General features: G+C 45.4%; 1 long non-coding RNA gene across 1 annotated transcript; it reads left to right on the top strand.

The window, feature by feature from the left end:
- Positions 1–86: 86 nt before the first annotated feature.
- LOC135361809 (uncharacterized) lies at positions 87–18,736 on the top strand. Its single transcript, XR_010405838.1, has 2 exons — positions 87–4,596; positions 12,329–18,736. It is a non-coding gene; the product is annotated as an uncharacterized LOC135361809 (long non-coding RNA).
- Positions 18,737–19,620: the final 884 nt, after the last annotated feature.

Raw genomic sequence — 19,620 nt, 5'->3', positions numbered from 1 at the left:
AGTACCTTAGCCTGAAAATTTGATCTGCTCTCTGGAGAGCAGATGGTGGGGTTGGGGGAGGGGAGGAGGGGGCAGGCCAGGCGGTGAACAGGAGGGAGTCTGAAAGTTTTTAGAGATGAGACATTTGTGTTTCTCAGCTCCCATGGCCTCTCGCCTGAAACTGTTTCCCTCCATAGGAGAGTTGAGTAACCGATCCCTTGACAAACAACTTGGGACAGCTGGAGCTCTAATCATCAAGGATTTTTATGGTGCTGCTTTTGAAGTAAAAATAAAGTGAAACCCCTTATGGCATTTCAAGTGGAAAAATAAATAAGACTGGCCTCCAACCAGGGGTCTTAAGGTGATGGCTGGAAGTGTGAGAGTGTGGCGGGTCCCTGTCATTGACGGGCACGTGCTCCTGTGGCTGTGACCTTTGAGACAAAGCAGGTAGCTTGTCAGGGACCTGGGCTGGGTGTCCACCTCTCACTCTCTTTTCCTTCCAGAAAACCTAACTGGAACACTGCTGTCCAAAGCACAGTGCTGTTATAAGGGTTTCTGGACATAACAGTTGCAAAAGGGCTTTGGTGATTTCATAGAAGGTCACATGTCTTATCTAGATTTTTAACTTACTGCTGTAAAGTTTTGTGTTATTTTCTCCTGCCCCTTTTAAATCTCCCCATTGTCAGTTTGTCCCTTTTCTCATTCCTAGCATTGTTGCTTGTCCATGCTTTCTCTTTCCTTGACCAAAACTTGCCAAAGAGTTATCCATTTTAAAGGTATTTTCAAAGAACTGAACTTGTATTGATTATATCTGCTGAGTATTTTCTGCCTGATCCTTTTGTGCTTTTACCTCTGAATTCTTCTTTTCTGGGTTTCTAGATATATTTCGTGGTTCAGCAAAGTCTTGACAAGCTGAAAAGTCCTACCCGTGGAAAGGAGCGTTTATTCAGCAAACATTGAGCCCCTGTACGAGGCTTGCTGGGGATTTCAGGGGCAAGACCCAGGCCTGACCCTCCAGGAGCGCATGATTCTAGCCTAGTGGGGAAGACTTAAGAAAATAGACAATTGCAAATTCCAAAAACAAGCAAACAAAAAAGGCTTTTGTGGCCCCACTCTCCTGTGGAGGCACCTGGATGATAAATGAAGCCAAGATTATTATTTTGCTCTCCCTCAGAAAGCAGCTTTCTGTCGTAGATCAAGCCTGCTTAAGTGTTACAAACAGGCCTCCTTCTGAAAGATGTGTGGCCCTTTCCAGCAGGGAGCCCCCAGCCCACTCCAAGGTGACTGCCAAATCAGCATTCTGTCTGCCCCGCAGTGCGGTGCGGCTTTCCACCTTGACCCTGCCTCCTCTTCCTGAAACGCCTTTCAGGAAAATGAAAAGTAGATACCTCTTCTGGAAAAGAGCAGGGGCACCGGGCCTTAGAAAATCACGCTCTGCAATCCCTCTGGATCCTGTGGCTCCCAGTATGAGACGGTTGCTCATGGGGTACCTGCTAACCCCAAGACCCCATGAAGCCTTGGGCTGGGCTTCTGTCAGAACTGGTCTGTACCCTGCTCTGGACCTGTTTCCTTATAGGTAAAATGTGGTCTTTGGAGCAAACAGTTCCTAGCTCTAAATACTGGGAGTCCTTCCTGGGATCTTCAGGTGCTCCTGGATACACTTGAGGAAGGTGACTGAGCTCTGGGAAGGTGGCAGTGCCCCTGCAGGACAGCCTGCTTTCTGCAGGCTGCTTTCTGCTAATGCTTTCTGCTTTAGTCAGTGTACCGTGTGAACCCAGATATGCCTCTGTCAGGAAGCCTTCCTGAACTTCGTCCCTTCCTCTTCATAGTGACTGGGTTCCTCCCACCCCTCAAGGGAACCGGCACTGTTATTCAGTCAGGGGGTACTTACCAGAATCTGTGTAGGGGCTAGGCCTGGGGGCCACACGAGGTGGATATCCCTGCCATTAGGGAGTCATCCAGGCTAGTGGGAAAGGGCATGACCTTGGGCAGACAGTCCCACCGATATGTATGAAACTATGAATTGTGGCAGATGCTATAATAGGAGTCTAAAAGGGGATCTGATGCAGGCCGGGGGAGGATTGGTGTTCAGGCTGAGACCTGAGGACAAATATAAATGTTTGAGCAGTGAAATAATACATGAGATGTTATTTCTCAGCATCTCATCAAGCATCTCTGTTCTTGAAGATAAAGAAATGGGACTGAAAGTAAAATGAAGGGCCACCAGTATCTGGCTGTCTTAGAATCAGCCCAGACGGCTTTTGGCAATAGAGGTCAGGCTGTTCAAAGCTTTGAGGACTCTGCTGGGAGATACTGAGGGGCCCAAGGCTGACATCCTGGTGGTGGGCCCCAAAACAATCCTGAGAACTCTTCAGTTTCCAGCTGACTGGAACCATCACAAACGAGGATCTGGTGGGAATAGGGGATAACCCAATCAGAACAGCATTTTTAAGGTGGGATTCTTTCAGCAAGGAATGGGGCAGCTAGCATGTGAGCAGTGAAAGCTACAGGGCTGTCAAGAAGGCCATTGCCCTGTCCAGCTCCCTGGGAACGGGGAGAAGGAGATCTCAGGCATACCAGTGGGTGGGGAGGGGAGGGCAGGAGCTGGGGAGGCTGGAGGATGGAGAAAGGTGATGGAAGGAAGGCTGCCTCCCATTGAACCGCTGCAGAAAAGGAGGCCAGAGAAGGGTTGTCACCAGTGTCCAATCCCAATCCCCCACAGCCAGTGCAAAACTTGCCCCTCACCCCCCACCCACCCCATAATGAGTGAAAGGGTCACCACTCTGAAAAGAGGGAAGAACTAAGAAGTGCTCTCCTCAGCAAGTGGTGGAAGGTGATCCTAACTCAGAGGGGCTGGTCCAACCTCCGCCCAGCACCTGCCTCCCCAGTGTCTTCCCAAAAGCCAGAAGAGGGGCAGTTTGGTCTGCCAAGCTTCAGAGAGAGAAGTCAGTAGCTTGAGAAAAACTGATTATACAGTGGGTTTGGGGAAGGGAGAAACCTGGCCAAGAAACAGCTGAAGGCTTTGTACAGAAGTCCTTGGTCTCCTTTGGGGTACTGGGACTCAAACGGTGGGAGTTGACTTGGGGAACAGTGTAGGACCAACAAACCTTGAGAGGAGAGGCTTCAGGGAGCCCTGGGTCCTATGCCCCCGCCTTTGTGACCATACCTCCCAGAGCCTGTTTCCTCACCTAGAAAATGGATATTATAATATCCACCGTAGCCTGGCTCAAGATAGAGTCTTCACAAATATTCCCTCTCTTCTGTGGCCCTCCGCCTCCAGCCCCTGGGCTCAAGCCTCTTAGGGATGCGATCTGATCATCCAACTCTCCTGCTCATTCGTTCATGCCAGGAGCATTTGCCAGGCCCTGTGCCAAGCTCTGAGAAGCTGATGCAGAACCAGACCATGCCATCCTTGAGCTCAGCTCAGTGAGAGGGCGGCACCCCGGGAGTCCCATTACAGTGCCATATCTGGCCTCTCACCTCTTTTCCTGGGCAGCTGGGAATCTACACTTGGCCGGCTCACCACTTCTTCCAAAGCTAAACCCTCAGGCAATTCCCTGCCCCACACTGGTGGTTGCAGCCCTCTAAGGGGGCCTGATCCCCACCCACCTCATTTCCCATATGACTTTGCTGTCCTCTGCTCACTCTTTTCCAGGCCTCTGTTTCCCCATGGGGATGCCCGGGAGGGGACTGGACTGGAAGTCTTTAACATTTCCAAAGCCAAGGGTTAACTTCACCCTTGTTATTTCATTACCCTTGTTACTTCTTAGAGAGTGAAAGAAAGTATGTTACAATAAGCAAGTGTTTAATGAAAGGATTTTTTGCATTAAAGAATAAACTTCAAATCTATTGGGTGCAGAATCTTAGAGTCAGGGCACACTCGGGAAGGTCTTTGAGGGAGGAAGACAGACAAAGCCCGGCAGTGGCTCCCTGTTGCCTGTGCTCCCAACTTCTTAGCTTGGCCATCAACGCCCTGTGTAACCCTTGAGCGTGGGTGCTCGGTCTTTGTCCCTTGGCCAGGCACAGGCCTAACCAGACCTGGCAGGGAACCTGTGGATTGGCTGGCCAGGGGGATGGATGGAGGGATGGCCCTACTCAGTCAATCTCTTGGACTTCCTAAGGACTTAGGTGACCCAGTCCTTCCTACAAGTAAGAAAATTCAGTTTGCCTCCCAATCTCTTCTTAGCAACTCTGAAGTGACAATATTTTCCAGCCTCCAGACTAATATTTCACACACAGATATCACAGAGACTACTATTTCTCAGATGTGTGAGAAGAACCTTATAAAAGGTTCCACAGTCTGGCATCCTCCCTCTGGCAACAGGTGGCTATGAGTCACCTGTCTTCCCTGAGCCTCAGTTTCCCCATTTGTAAAATGAGGCAGTTGGACTAGATGATCTCAAGTTCTTTCCAGCTCTAGCATCGCCCTCAGATGCCCTGGTGCCTAGGGCAGTCACTGGAGAGGGGGCATGGTGACTCCAGGATCCGCTGTCAAGTCCATATCTTGGAGCATGAAAGAATCGTGGTGATGGCTGCAGCCCCCAGAAGATGAGCCTGGCAGAACTGGCTGGGAGATTTTTCCGCTGCTGGTGACATGTCCTGGCAGAGTCTGTGCAGGTAGGTTGATGCAGGTGAGGGGCAGGGTTGGGCTCTCCCTTCTCTTGTGATCCCTGAGTAATGGTTGTTTGCAGGATCAGAAGCCTCCATGACTGGTGGGTGCCAGCTAGATTCAGCCATTCATATTGGCAAAACAGTTGAAACGTCTTTTCACACACTGTCCTGGCGGGGCTTCCAGAAAGGTTTTCTGCTCTCATTCCTTGAAGTCGTCTCTGTATTTCATTGTCTGTGCCTGGATACCTACCTTCCCATACCTTCCCATAGCTTTCCAGCCCCCCATCCATGTTCTGTGAGAACATTGTGGCTCTGACGCCATAACCAGCCAGGAATGGCTTATCCCAGAGCCAGAGCCATGACAGGAAGACTTATCCAAAATTGGGGCTCTGACCATTGAAAGAAAAATATTAATCCATTTCCAGTGTCACCTCAGAGCACACATCCAAGTTCAAATCCTATTTTAAAAGGTCAGAAAGGAGATACAAGCCCATTAAAAACCAGGGAAGAGGGGCGCCTGGGTGGCTCAGTTGGTTAAGCGACTGCCTTCGGCTCAGGTCATGATCCTGGAGTCCCGGGATCGAGTCCCACATTGGGCTCCCTGCTCGGCAGGGAGTCTGCTTCTCCCTCTGACCCTCCTCCCTCTCATGCTCTCTGTCTCTCATTCTCTCTGTCTCAAATAAATAAATAAAATCTTAAAAAAACAACAACAACAAAAAAACCAGGGAAGAAAGGAATTGGATAATTAACAAGCGTCTGAATGGGGAACCCCACTAAGGTAAAAAGCAACAAAATGACATCAAGAAGGCAAAGACCAACCAATCTGACTACATCAAAACTAAGTATTTCCAGAATCAAACAATATCACAAACAGAACCAAAAAGCAATGGGTAAACTATTTGCAGATCCATAATGTGTAATAAGAACACAAGCAAAACCTTAACGGTAAAAATGCAACAGAGAAGTGTATAATTCACCTAAACCGACTTTACAGAAGAGGAAATAGAACTGACTAAAAATTTTTTGAAAAAATAATCCACTAATAACTGAAGATCACCAATAAAAAACATGAGGAGGGGCACCTAGGTGGTTCAGTTGGTTAAGCCTCCAACTCTTGGTTTTGGCTCAGGTTATGATCTCAGGATCATGGAATTGAGCCCTGCTTCAGGCTTCGTGCTGCGTGCAGAGCCTGCTTAAGATTCTCCCTCCCTCTCCCACTCCCTTGCTCACATGCTCTCTCTCTCTCAAAAGACAAAAAAAAAAAAAAAGAAATACAAGTTTTCCCCCCAACAAATTAAGGGGGGGGAGTTTAAGAATACCCGATGCTGATGAGGATACAGTGGGCCATGCACTATTATTCAGCACTAAGGGGACTGTGAATTGGCATAAACTTTTTGAAAAGTAGTATGATAGTCAAAGAGAAGAGAGAACTGAAAGTTTCAAGAAAGGGCAAGTGGCCTATGTATTTATACATTTATTGTCTTCTTTGTGTCAGGCATGGTGCTAGGTGTTAAAATATGAAGATGAATAAGCTATGGCATATCTTGGGCATATGGTCAAAGAAGTAAGACACACAGATACTAAAATGATGTGTAGTAAGAAGGCCAGAGATGTGCTTGGGACATGGACAAAGCATGGAGCAGCTGGGATGGGTGGTACAAGTGTAAGGCTTTATGGGAGTATCTGGGGGGTTCCTAGAAGAGCTGCCTGGATGAGCGGGAGTTACTCAGGCAGAGGGCAGAGACAGAAGTTAGCATCATGGATGAGCTTGTAGACAGTTCAGGGTTGCCAGAGCATGAAGTAAGAAGCAGGGGATGCAGAAGGTGGGACCAGATCACATAGTGCCATGTCTGTCTAATTCAAGAGTTGGGTCTTTTTCCTCTTGACAAGAGGGGGCCTTTGAAGCATTTTGAGCAGGCAGGTGCTGTGGTAAGATTTGTATTTTAGGGTGATTATTCTGGTTACTTGGAGACATTTGGAGGGGCAAGGGCTAATGAGATGATCGCCTTGGTCCAAGTAGAGAGGGCAAGTCCTGAATTAGGGCAGGGGCCAAGAGGATGGAGAGAAGGGAAAATTAGAAAAACCTGCTGACTGACTGATGGCTGGGTTAAAGAAAGAGTCAAGGATGCCTTCCCTGTTTCTGTCTTGGGTGACTGTGTGGATGGGAGAATACCTAAGAGAAAGGACAGACTCAGGGGCTGGAGGAGGATTGTTAAGCTCAATTTTGGACAGGTTGAGTGCAAGGTGGGCGTCCAGGTGGAGGTGGCCTATAAGGAGCTAGGCAGAGGGTTTGGATCCAGAAGGAGATTTGAACGAAAGATTTGGTTTATAACTGATTGCGATTGTAGCCATGGGCTTTGGTGAGCTGGCCCTTGGAGAAATGGCAGCTAAGAAAAGAATCCAGGCAGAGAACATCTTCCCCATGTAAGGGGTGGGCAGAGAGAAAGAAGAACCCACAAAGGCAAAAAGTCAGAAAAAGGTGGAAGAAGCACCTGGGGCCTGTGTTGGCATGCCAACCCAGGGATGTGGGGTATTTCCAGGAGGGAACACTCAGCAGAAAAAGGAGAAAAGCTAGGTAGAAAAGGACTGAGGCCTCACTGCATGGAGGGACTGGGGGCCCCTAGATCCTCACCGGAGCAGTTTCCTGTGAGAAATGCAGCAGAAGCCCCGCAAGGAGAGCGGAATAAAATGAATAAAATGAAAGGGGAAGGAAAAGCCAACAGCATGGCCACCTGTCCTGAGGAGTCTGGGATACTGGGGAGAAGTGCTAGAGTTATGATTTGGGTCAAGGAGAATCTCAGCGCTGGGCTGAGAGGAAATAAGGGTAGATAAGACAGAAGAGAGGTTGAAAGGGCTGTCACCTAATGTGCCTCCTGTCTGTAGAAATCAGAGGTGAGATCAAAGGACAAGGTCAGTAGGGAGGAAAAAGGTCCATTGGTGACCTTGACTAGAGCTACTGTCAAGTAGGAAAGTATATATGCCAGTTGGGAACCCACAGAGGAAGTGTGGGCATGTCCTGACAGGGATAGATGGAGAACTAGGGATGAGCTTAAGGAGAAGGTGCAGAGTTCACAGAGCAGGGCCAGATACTGAGCTGTGGCTGACACTTTAGGAATGGATGCAGGCAGAGGATCTGCCAAGGAGACTGAGCAGGAGGGGCTAGAGGAGAAGACCAGAAAAGTGGGGGTCCCAGAAGCCCAGGGAGGTGAGAGTTTCCACAGGTCAGGGTGGCCACTGGTGGGCCAGATGCACAGAGGTCAGGGGAGGTGAGGACATCCCCCGGACCTGGTCTTGGGGACATTTGCCACAGCAACTTTGGGGGAGGGACTAGAAGCCCACCCAGGTGGGGGATGATCCGGAGTCTGGCTGAGAAAGCAAAAGGGGGAGCTGGGGGGGACAGCAGGGCCCAGGAAGGTGCTGTGTCTTAGCTGCTGACATTTGGAGGGAGGAGGGCTATGGGAGCCGAGTTTGAAGAGCAGCGACAGGTCATGCAAGGGGCCCCTGAGCGGTGGGATTAAGTGTAGAGGTGAAAGGATTAGCCGTGTTGGTGGAAAGGGGCAAAATTAAATCATGTACATTTTACGAGGTAAGCTGATCTCCATGTTCTTCTGGAGGCTTTTGCTCTGCCCTCTGGGTACCGACTACAGCTCTAATTAGCAGTGGTTTTGTCGTGCCTCGTGTCTGGGACCATGTCTTCCTTGGGTTTTGTACCTTTCGGCACCTGGCAACAGGCAGCGAGCGAGGTAGAGGCAGAATAATTATTTTCTGCTTGAAATCAAATGTGTGAAATGGAGGTTCAGAATTCTGTTTTATCACAAAGATTTTGTGACCATTCCCAGCGAATCAGTGAACAAGGAAATACAATTCAAGGTTGAGGCTGTTGTGGATGTGAGGCTGTCTGCCTCCCAGGAAATGCAAGCTGTACTCCTCTGTGGGCACAGCTCTTCATAGTTTACATGGTGGATCATTACATTTGTCTCCTTTGGTCATCACAACCCCATCCTCCTGCCCCTGGTGAGACACACAGCTACCATTAGCCCCATTTCACTTAGGAAGTCAGGACAGGCTGGAAGGAGAGAGTGAAGGGCAGTGAAGTGGATGGAAACTGGGCACCATCTTGAATGCTACGTTCACAGCCCACCAGCACATAGTGGTGGTATCTCATAGACATGGAATAATTCTCTTTCTTCCATATTTGAACAGAAGTCAAAATCAAGAGAGAGCCTTGGTCTAACTGGCTGAGCTCGGGCCTAGTGCCACCCTGACAGGACCCAGGTGGTGAAAAGCAGGGGCTGGAGGAGGCACATCTGTGGCTTTTGTGTGCAAGAGCAGCCCAGGTCCCACCACAGCCACATAAAATAGAGAACAGGACATTTCCATACAGGTAACAAGGGGCATTAGGAAGAATGAGGGACGCTAGAAAGCCCAAACCCCTAGACATCCAGTACAAGAAGTAACCAGCCCAGAAGCAGAGAGATCTGATAGGAAGCCATGGTCCAGATGAGGGAAGGAGGGGCCTGAACTAGACCAGTGGAAATGGACAGAAATAGATCAGAAACTTGTAGTAGCTAAAACCCAGAAATAATTGGTGTATGATTCACTATCAGGTAAGAGAGGGTGAAGATGAGGGTGATTCGTATGTGTCTGGGTGGGCCCTGGGTAGGTGGGAGGAAGGCCCCTGTATATGAGGAACACAGCATGGGGGCCAGTGTGAGGAGCCGGATGGTGGACTCAGATACAGCCAAGGGGTCAGGGTCATAGCCAGGTGGAGCCCAGCAGGCACTTGGATCCAGGGTCTGGGGCTCAGGAAGAGATTGGACTGGAAGTACTGGCCCAGGGCCATGGCCACTCAGAGAGTAATGGGAAGCCTGAGAATGAGTGAGATGGCCAGAGAGAGAATGGGACAGGGCCTAGGATAGAATCACGAGTTACAGTGACATGTGAGGAACCAGTCAAGGTGTGAGCAGGTGACAAAGGAAAGAGAAGGAAGGACCTCAGAGATGTGGACAAACAACTAGGAGAGGGGTTGCCAGGGCAACCAAAGTAGTGAGGCATTCCAAGGAGAAAGTAATCAACATTGTCAAATGCAGCAGAGAATTCCAATAAAGACAGAATTCTTTGGATTTCATGATTAGTAAGTTTTTGGTGACCTTAATAAGAGCATTTTGGGGGAGTAATGGGGCATAAACTGAACTAACATTCAGATGTGAGATTCACCAGGGAGGTGAATCTGTCACTAGGAGTCCTTTGAGGAGTCTGGAAGGAAGACTTGGAGAGGTGAAGGATTAGGGGTGGGGAGTTTGAACATAGGAAAGATGTGAGCAGGTTTATAGGCAGACATCAGCTTCCAAATGCAATAAGCATTGTTGAGTGACAAAATTTATTCATTCTACATGTTCTAATTTAGTGCCTATTATGTGCCTGGCAGTGTGCCTAGCAGCATGGATACTTGGGTAAATTAATTGAAATAGGCAGAATCCCTGTTCCCATGGAGCTTGCAAGGTAGGAGAGAGAAAGACAGGAAATGAAATAATGGCACGCACCAATATACAACATGGATAGGCACTCCGAAGGAGAGAAACTAAGTGCTAGAGGGTGTCCAACAAGGGGGCCTGTCCTAGGCTGACTCCAGGAGGCTTCCCTGTGGAGGCGACACTTGAACAAAGTTGTTAAGAAGGGGAAGGAGTTAATTGGACAGAGAAAATTGGGCAAAAGCATTCCGGGCAGAGGGAACAGCCTGTGCAAAAGGAGAGGAGGTGAGACCAGAAAGGCAGGCAATGCTGGCTGAGCGGGCCCTTGGAGGCCAGGGCTGAGCTCCAGTGCACATCCTGGAGCAAGGGGAGCAGGGCTGAGATCTGCTCTGATATGTCACTCTCATCTGAGACTGGCTGTGCTATGGAGAAATCAGAAGAAGCACAGGGAGACTTAGGGAGACCAGTTAAGAAGTGTTTGTGGTCATGGTAGACAAGATTTGGACACAGTCAACATAGTCTGGTTAGTCTTGGTGCTGATGGAATGAAGTAGGGCAGGGAGAGGAGGAGGGATTCTGAATGACCCCTGCATTTCTGGCTTGCCTTACTGGTGAGGTGGCAGTGCCGTTCTCAGAACTGGAAAGTCCTAGAAAGGGACGGGGTCTATGAGGCAGACCCGAAGTCTGGTGCTACACAGCTGAGACATCCAAGTGGAGATGGGGAGGAAGTGGCTGAATACATATATACCCAGAGCACAGAGTGAGAAATTACAGAGATGAACTCAGAGCTCCTGAGGGATCCGAAATGTGAATTAGAGTAGTGTCTGGGTTCTGGAACATTCTGAGGCTATGAAGGGTGGCTGAGGAAGAGGAGGCCTGAAACAGAGCCCGAGAAGTACCAACACTTGGGAGCCTAAAAGGAAAGAAGAATCCTCCTAGGGCACTGAAGAGAAAGGGCCAGAGAGTCTTTCAGCAGAAAGATGACGTGGTTAGCAGTGAGTATGTGCAGAGATGTCAGAGAGGACGGGGCTGATCCACGGACCCCTCCGGTGTGCAACTGCTCAATCACCATGGTGGCCCTGCTGATTGGCACCCACCAGGGCCTGTGCTCTGAGACCTTTTGGGGACCTTGAGTGAGGCAGCTTGGGTGGAGGTCAATTAAGGAAGAGGAAGCAAAGTCTAAGGCCTTTTCATTTTAATATTAAAGGAAAGAGCAATGCTGGCATATGAATATTCTGAGGGAAGCAAGCCTGAGTGATGAAGCGATTAAGGGTGGAGACAATTAGTGTGAAATGAGCTCCCAAAGGGACTGGGATCAAGTGTAGAGGTGGATAAATTCATTTGGGGCAATAATGTGTATCGGACTGAATGGGGCAAAATTAAATTATTTACCTTTTAGGGAGTGACTCGATCTCCATGTTCTTTGGGGAGCTTTTATCTGACCTGTGTACTGACTTCAGTGCTAATTAGATCAGTTTTATCCTGTCTCGTGGCCAGGATTGTGTCTTATTTTTTGTGTTTCTCAGCACCTAGCTGACAGGCGGTAAGCTCTTTGGGTGCTGAATCGGTATTTTCTGCCTTGGAATCAAATATCTGAAATCAACACTCGAACTTTCTGACCAAAAAGAATCTATGACAATTCTCCAGAAGTTACAATGCAGGAAAGAACTGGGGCATTATTAAGTCACGAGTGGGAGGGGTTTGGGTGAGTGGAGGAGCCAGCTCCCCTCATCCTTGTAAGCTCCATACCATTTGTGCATGTTCACATTCATCATCCCAAGTGAACTTCACGTCCCCCCCACGAGATAAAGCGTGACCCAGTGTCATCGAGGAGGAAACAGAAGCCAGAGGAGGAAGAGCCTTGCTGACGCAGAGCACAAGTGGCGGGAGCTAGGTTCAGACCTCAGTGCATCTAGTCTAACAGTCCTTCCCAGGACCAGGCTGAGCTGGAGAAAGAGAAAGAGAGGGGGTCCGGGAGGTGGAGGAGGAGATGCTCCGCGGGCATGCGCAGAAGGGTGGAGGCGCAGTCCAACTCCGGACCTCCCGGATATTAAAGCACCAAATCCAGCCGCAGCGATGAAATCTCGGGTGCTACCACACGAGAGCGGGTGGTGCTCTTGTTTGAGCCTCCCCACCGCATGAATGATATGTACATTCTCTATTTGCGTCTCAAACTTCTGTATTTTAAAAAATTTAAGTCTTTAACCCATCTGAAATGTATTTTTTGCGCATGGTGTGACCCAGAGATCTGATCTGATCTTTTTCCAGATGGATAACCAGCTTGCTAAGCACCATTTATTGTCCCAACACCATCTTTTCTCCCAGTTCCCTATGTCTAGACTCTATTCAGATCTGTTGATCTATTTGTCTACTTCTGAGCCAATACCAGACTTTAATGAGCAGAGCTTTCTCTTATTGCCTGATAAGGTAAGTACCCCTCCCTCCCTGGCCTTTTGTTCTTTTTAAAAATTACTTTGGTCATATTGCCCATTTACTTTTTCATATACATTTTAGAATCAGCTTATCAAAGTTCCATGAAAAAAATTTTATTGGAGTTTTGAGTGGGATTGCATTGAAGGGAAGAGGAACACCTCTAGGTTACCAGTTCTTCTCATCTGTGAACATGGTATCTGTCTCCATTTAATCAGGGCCTTATCTCTTGGGTTTGATTTTTAATGCCTTTTAATAAAACTCAGCCACTTTTGCCATAAAGGTTTTTCACATATCTTAATAGGTTTATTCCTGAGTACCTTATCAGTTTTGTTGCTTTTGCAAGTGGAAGAAGTTTTCCTTTTCTCTTTTGGCTTTCCAAATTTTAGTCAATTTACTAATCACCATGCTTCATTCACAGACACACTCCGAGTAAATGTGCTTTGTCCCTGGGCACATAAATGAGAACACAGCACACATGTAAAGCAGAGCTAATTGGCTAGAAACGAATTAGAATTTTTGAATTAAATTTTAATTATACAAGTAATACATGAACACATTTTCCTTTAAATAAAATTAGAGTGTTACAGATAAAGTCTCTGCTGGATTCCCCCGCCCCGCCCCATCTCTGCCTCAGGCCCCTCCCCTCCTTTAGAGGTAGGGTAGCTGCTGCTCTTTGGCTTTTTGCTGTTTGTTTAAAATGTTTTCTTATGCCCATTGAAACACATCTTCTGTTCTCTTTTTGTGTGTGTTTGTCTGCACAGACATGGTGTGTACACACTGGAGGTGTTGCTCTCAGCTTAGTGTACCCTACAAGACTCCTGGTGTAGCTTGTTGCAGCTCGAGACTGGTGGCCATAACCCATTACACCCCGTGTGATTTCCTTGTTTCCCATTCACTGACTGCTAGAATGTTTCCAGTGCCATTCCATTGAGACGCACCTCCAACAGCATCCTTGTACATTGCCCGTTTTACACATGTACAAGTGTTTCTCTGGGACAGATAGTCAAAAATGGAATTGATGGGTCACAGGGTATATACATCTTTAATTCTAATAGAAACTGCTAAAATGTTCTCCAAAGTGCCTTACTAATGTAATCTCCTGCCAGCAGCGTATAAGCATCCATTTCCCCAGACCATTTCCAAGTTTTACATTTTTAACCAGTCTGATGAGTGAAAAATAGTATTTTGTTTTAGTTTGAATTTTTCTGAATTACCTACAAGACTGAAGTCTTCATGTGTTTACTGTCCATTTATATTTCCTCCTCTGGATTGCTTGTCCATATCCTTTGCCTATTTTTTAAGGTTGTTTTTTGTTTTGTCTTTTTGCTATTGATTTTTAGGAGTTCTTTATGTATTTTGAATACTTATACTTTGTTATGTATATTGCAAGTGTTTTCTGCATTGTGATTCTTGTCATTTAATTATATGGTATCTTTTGTCCTAGAGAAATTTTAAATTTGATATAATAATCAAATTTATCAATCTGTTACATCTTTTTTACAGTCTTATTTATGAAAACCTTTGCTATATGAAGGTCATAAGCATTTCCTTCTCTAAAATCTATAGTTTACATATACATATATATTTAAGCCTTTATACAAGAAATAAATTCCATGTGCATGAATCTTAGGATCTGATTTTAAATCACCCATCCCCAAATAGACAGGTAATTGTCCCCATACCACTTGTAATAATATATCATTTCTCCACTGATTTAAAATTGGTACCTTACCTGACACTAAATTCCAATGTGGGTCTATGTCAGAGCTCTTTCTGGTCCACTAATCTATTTGTCTACTCCCAAGCTTGATAATATGCTTTGCCGACTGGCAGGACAAATCCCACCCTCTTTGTTGTTTTTGCAAAATTGCCTTGGTCATCCTTGCATATTGGTCCCACCACATGAATTTTAAACCAGCCTGCCAAGTTTCAGGAAAAATTGAATTGGGATTACTTGGAGTTTCTGGATAAGTTAGAAGAAAACTGGCATCTCGGGCATGCTGAGTCTTCCTACCAGTACACGGGGCTACGTGCACCTCTCTCGGCTCTGGTCATCTCTTAGATCTTCCGAGGAAGTTTTACATTTTCCTCTGGTCAAAGTCTCACATAGTTCTTGATAAATTGATTCTTGGATTTAGTTTAGGTTTGGCGGTCACCTGAGAATGGAATCTCCTCTCCCTTTATTTGTTTGGCTCCTGTTTCTCCTTATTCCATTTCAACCCATCTACTAATCACTGTGCTTGGTTTGCAGACACACACACAAAGTAAATGTTCTTCCTCCCTGGGCACAAATATGAACATAGCCAAACACACAGAGCTGGCATAATTGGCTGAAAACAAGTGAGAATCTTTTCAAATTATACTTTAATTAAACACGCAAAGCATGAATACAGTCTCCTTTTTAAAAGTAGAACAATACGAATACAGCTAACGTTTCCTTTGGCCACCTGATATCCTGGTCCCTCCCCCCTCCATGGAAGTGACTACTGTTCCCAGTTTTATATGTTGCCTTCCATAGTAAATATGTAGTATTAATGGAGGCATTTTGAATTAATTATACCACATCGTAGGGATTATACTGTATCCTGCATTTTTCATTACCTTCATTTCATACATTTCCTTTTTCATTACATTCATTTCGTTACAGTATTACATTATTGAGATCTACCCATGTTGTTGACATACCAGCTCTTGTTCGTCCTTTTCACAGCTACGTGATACTCCTTCACATGACTGGACCATGTTTCCCCTATTCTAGCGTCCAAGACCCTGACAGGCTTTCCCCCCTATTATGAAGAATACTGATGGGAGGGGCGCCTGGGCGGCTCAGTTGGTTAACTTCCTTCTGCTCGGATCATGAGCCCAGGGTCCTGGGATTGAGCCCCACGTCGGGCTCCCTGCTCAGCGGGGAGCCTGCTTCTCCCTCGGCCTGCCTCCCCTCCACCCCCGCTTGTGCTCTCTTGAGTGCAGTCTCTCTCTCAAATAAATAAATAAAATCTTAAAAAAAAAAAAAAAAGAATGCTGTTGGGAACATCTTGATACTTGCTTCATCCCGAAATGTTTCTGTAGAGTAGGTACTGAGAGTGGAACTCTGGCCTCTATGGTGTCCACTGTTATAGTTTTAATAGACATGGCCCAAGTTGGCTTCTGGAGTGGCTATGACAACTTAAACTCCCTCCACCAGTGAATGTAAATCCTTGTTTCTCCAGACCATTGCCAGCTTGTAAAGTTTCCAGATCTAATGGGTGAAAAAATGGTTTCTTCTTGGTTTAATTTGTGTTTTCCTGAGTAACTGGTCCTGCTGTAGTCTCCTCATGGCTCTCCTGGCCGTTTATGTTGTATCACGTTGGAGGTATTGTACGTGCCCCCCCACTTGTCCATCTTTCTTCTGGGTGTCCTTTTCATACTGATTTATGGGGATTCTTATGTACTCTTGATAGTACTTCCCTGTCTGCCATATGCATTATGTAGAATTCTCTACCATTCTGACCTTTGTCTTTTAACTGCAGTGTATCTCTTATTACACAACTTTTTATTGCTATGTCAAATTTATAATCTTGCCTTAAGAAGACCCTCTTTACACTAAGATCACAACCATTTTTCCTCTTTTTTTCTAAAGCTTTTATAGTTTTCTCTCTTGCATGTATATTTTACATTATTTTGCAATTTTCACATTTAAGTCTTTGTTGTATATGAAGTTTATTTTTAGTGTGATATTGGTGTTTAACTTTAATAAATTTCAAACCTGATAACCAGTGTTTTTCAGTCCATTTACTGGAAAATCTGTCATTCCTCCACTGATTTAAAATTGCTACCTTCAGGGTGCCTGGGTGGCTCAGATGGTTAAGCGTCTGCCTTCGGCTCAGGTCATGATCCCAGGGTCCTGGGATCGAGTCCCACATCAGGCTTTCTGCTCAGCGGGGAGCCTGCTTCTCCCTCTGCCTCTCTCTCTCTCTGTCTCTTATGAATAAATAAAATCTTTAAAAAAAAAAATGCTACCTTCATCTGACACTAGATTCCAGTATGGGTCTATGTCGGAGCTCTTTCTGGTCCACTAATCTATTTGTCTACTCCCAAGCTTGATAATATGCTTTGCCAACTGGCGGGACAAATCCCACCCTCTTTGTTGTTTTTGCAAAATTGCCTTGGTCATCCTTGCATATTGGTCCCACCACATGAATGTTAAAACCAAGGTACCACAACATGAAGGTTAAAACCTGCCAAGCTTCAGGAAAAATTGAATTGGGATTATGAGTTTCTGGATAAGTTAGAAGAAATCTGGCATCTTGGGCATGCTGAGTCTTCCTACCAGTGCACGGGGCTACATGCACCTCTCTCAGCTCTGGTCATCTCTTAGGTCTTCCGGGGAAGTTTTACATTTTCCTCTGGTCGAAGTCTCGCATAGTTCTTGATAAATTGATTCTTGGATTTAGTTTAGGTTTGGCGGTCACCTGAGAATGGAATCTCCTCTCCCTTTATTTGTTTGGCCCTGTTTCTCCTTATTCCATTTCAACCCATCTACTAATCACTGTGCTTGGTTTGCAGACACACACACACAGTAAACGTTCTTCCTCCCTGGGCACAAACATATGAACATAGCAAAACACACAGAGCTGGCATAATTGGCTAAAAACAAGTGAGAATCTTTTCAAATTATACTTTAATTAAACATGCAAAGCATGAATACATTCTTCTTAAAAGTAGAATATGAATACAGCTAAAGTTTCCTTTGGTCACCCTCTGAAAGCCTAGTTTCCTACCCCCTCCACAACTTTATGGGTCTCCTTTCATAGAAATACATAGTACTGATGTAGATATTTTGAATGAATCATCCCACTTTATAAGGATTTTACTGTAAGCTGCATTTTTTCACTCAATCATATATTTTTAGGATATACTCAAATTGATGCAATGGCTCTTGCCGGTTCCTTTTAATAGCTGTATTGTATTCATTCCTCTGATTATACCACATTCTCTCTCCTCTAAGATCTGGGAACAAATGTGGTTGCTTTCTTTTCTTTCCTCCATCATAAGCAGCGCTGCAGAAAACAGCCTTGCACATGCTAGCTCTGTAATTTTTCTCTAGGATTGAGAATGGAATTTGGGGTCTCAAGGTGTCCACATTTTTAGTTTTAACTGATACTACCAAAGTGTCCTCCATAATTTCTGTACCATTTAAACTTGCAGTAAGAGGATAGGAGAGGACTCAAATCCCATACCATAAGCAGCTGTTTTAAATATTTGCCAATCTAATGGGCAAAAAATGGAAGCATTTTTTATATTTCTGTATACCTGTTTGCAAGTGAGATTTTCCTGGGCACTGCTGTTTATATTTTCCCTTTTCTGAATTATCTGTTTATTTTTGCTCATTAAAAAAATTAGATGGTTTCTCTTTATCATATTGATTTGTGGAATTTCCTAATATAATCCAGATATTAATCTCTTGTATATACATGGCGAATATTTTCTTCCAGCTCGTCTGTTGCCTTTAACTCTTTGCAGGCTCTTTTAGACAGAAGTTATCAATTTTGACCTAATCAAATGTATCAGTCTTTTCCTTTATTCCTTTTTTTTAAGATTTTTTTAAAATTTATTTATTGAGAGAGAGAGAGAGAGAGCATGAGAGGGAGGAGGGTCAGAGAGAGAAGCAGACACCCTGCTGAGCAGGGAGCCCGATGCGGGACTCGATCCTGGGACTCCAGGATCATGACCTGAGCCGAAGGCAGTTGCTTAACCAACTGAGCCCCCCAGGCGCCCTCCTTTATTCCTTTTATGTATACATCACATTTATGCCTTTCTCACTCCTACATTTAAATATATTGTGTACTCTTTTCTAATAAATTTGCCTTTATTTGGGTCTTTCATACATCTGCAATACATTTTTATGGTTGAAATGAGGTACGATCTAACCTCTCCCTGAACGTACCACTGACTATTGCCATGCAGGAGACGGACGAGCTCATCCTTTCTCCGCTGATCCGAAGTAAAGCTCCCTCACACCCTGAGTTATGGTGTCTAGGCTGGTGTGAGGCCCCTGTTCTGTTCCACTGGTCTGTATATTCCTGTCTGTACCAGACTATTTTATCTGCTAGAGCTTTATGCTACCTTTTGATATCTCTTAAGTAAAATGCTCCATTGCATTGTGCTTCCTTTTCAATTATCTAAGCGAACTATTACTGCACATTAACTCCCCCACACGAATTTTTAAAACTGCTTGTCAAGTTCTGTGAATTTCAAGATTAATTTGGTGAAAATTGACATCAATACAATACTGAGCCTTTTCATCTGGGAGTACATTTATTCTGATCGCCTTGTGTCTCTTCAGTTAAATACTTTTCTCCATCAAGAACCTACCCATTTCCTAATGGGTTTATTCCTGTATTTTTATTGTTGTGAACGAGTTCTCTCTGCACTCCCTTTTTTGTTTTGCTTTTGCTTGCTACATTTTTAAAAAATCTACTTCCTAATCACTGTACTTCATTCACAGACACACACAAAGTAAACGTTCTTCCTCCCTGGACACAAACACGCGGCCACTGCCAAACACACAGAGCCGGCATAATTGGCTGAAAATGAATGGGAATTTTTTCAAATTAAAGTTTAATGACACAAGCGAAACATGAATACATTCCCCTTTTTGAAAAATAGAACATTGCAGATGATGCTGAAGTCCCTTTTGGTCACCCACTGCCTTCCCATTTCCTCTCTCCTCCCCAGAGGTAATCGCTGTAATGGGTTCACTGTGCACTTTGCTAGACTTTCTGAAAACTTCTAAATTCATAGATAGGTACGCACAGGAAATATATGTTAGAGTTGTCTCAAATAATGAGAATTTTGTCTTTTCCCTTCCAGTTTTCATTGATACTCAATTTTTGTATTGACCTGGATTTTATTATGGTTACAGAATAAAATGTCAGTGTTATCACCTGTCACAATGTGAAAGGAAAGATATAGAAGTCGGGAGAAAGCACTGGGAGGGGGGCAGTGAGTGGGGCTGACGGGGTGATGGGGGGAGGCAAGAGCTTCTGTGGGCTTGCAATGGAACAAAGCGTGAGGGGCAAGTGGATTTCTTAAAAATTGAAAAGATAACCAGTAGAGGTACTTTAAAACTGTGTTGGGAGAAGCAG

The sequence above is a fragment of the Mirounga angustirostris genome, unplaced genomic scaffold, assembly GCF_029215605.1.
Source record: "Mirounga angustirostris isolate CCGP_5_RB_7025 unplaced genomic scaffold, mMirAng1.0.hap1 SCAF_10, whole genome shotgun sequence".
Lineage (NCBI taxonomy): Eukaryota > Metazoa > Chordata > Mammalia > Carnivora > Phocidae > Mirounga > Mirounga angustirostris.
Note: the sequence above shows the minus strand (reverse complement) of the source record. Positions and strands in the feature narration are given on the sequence as shown.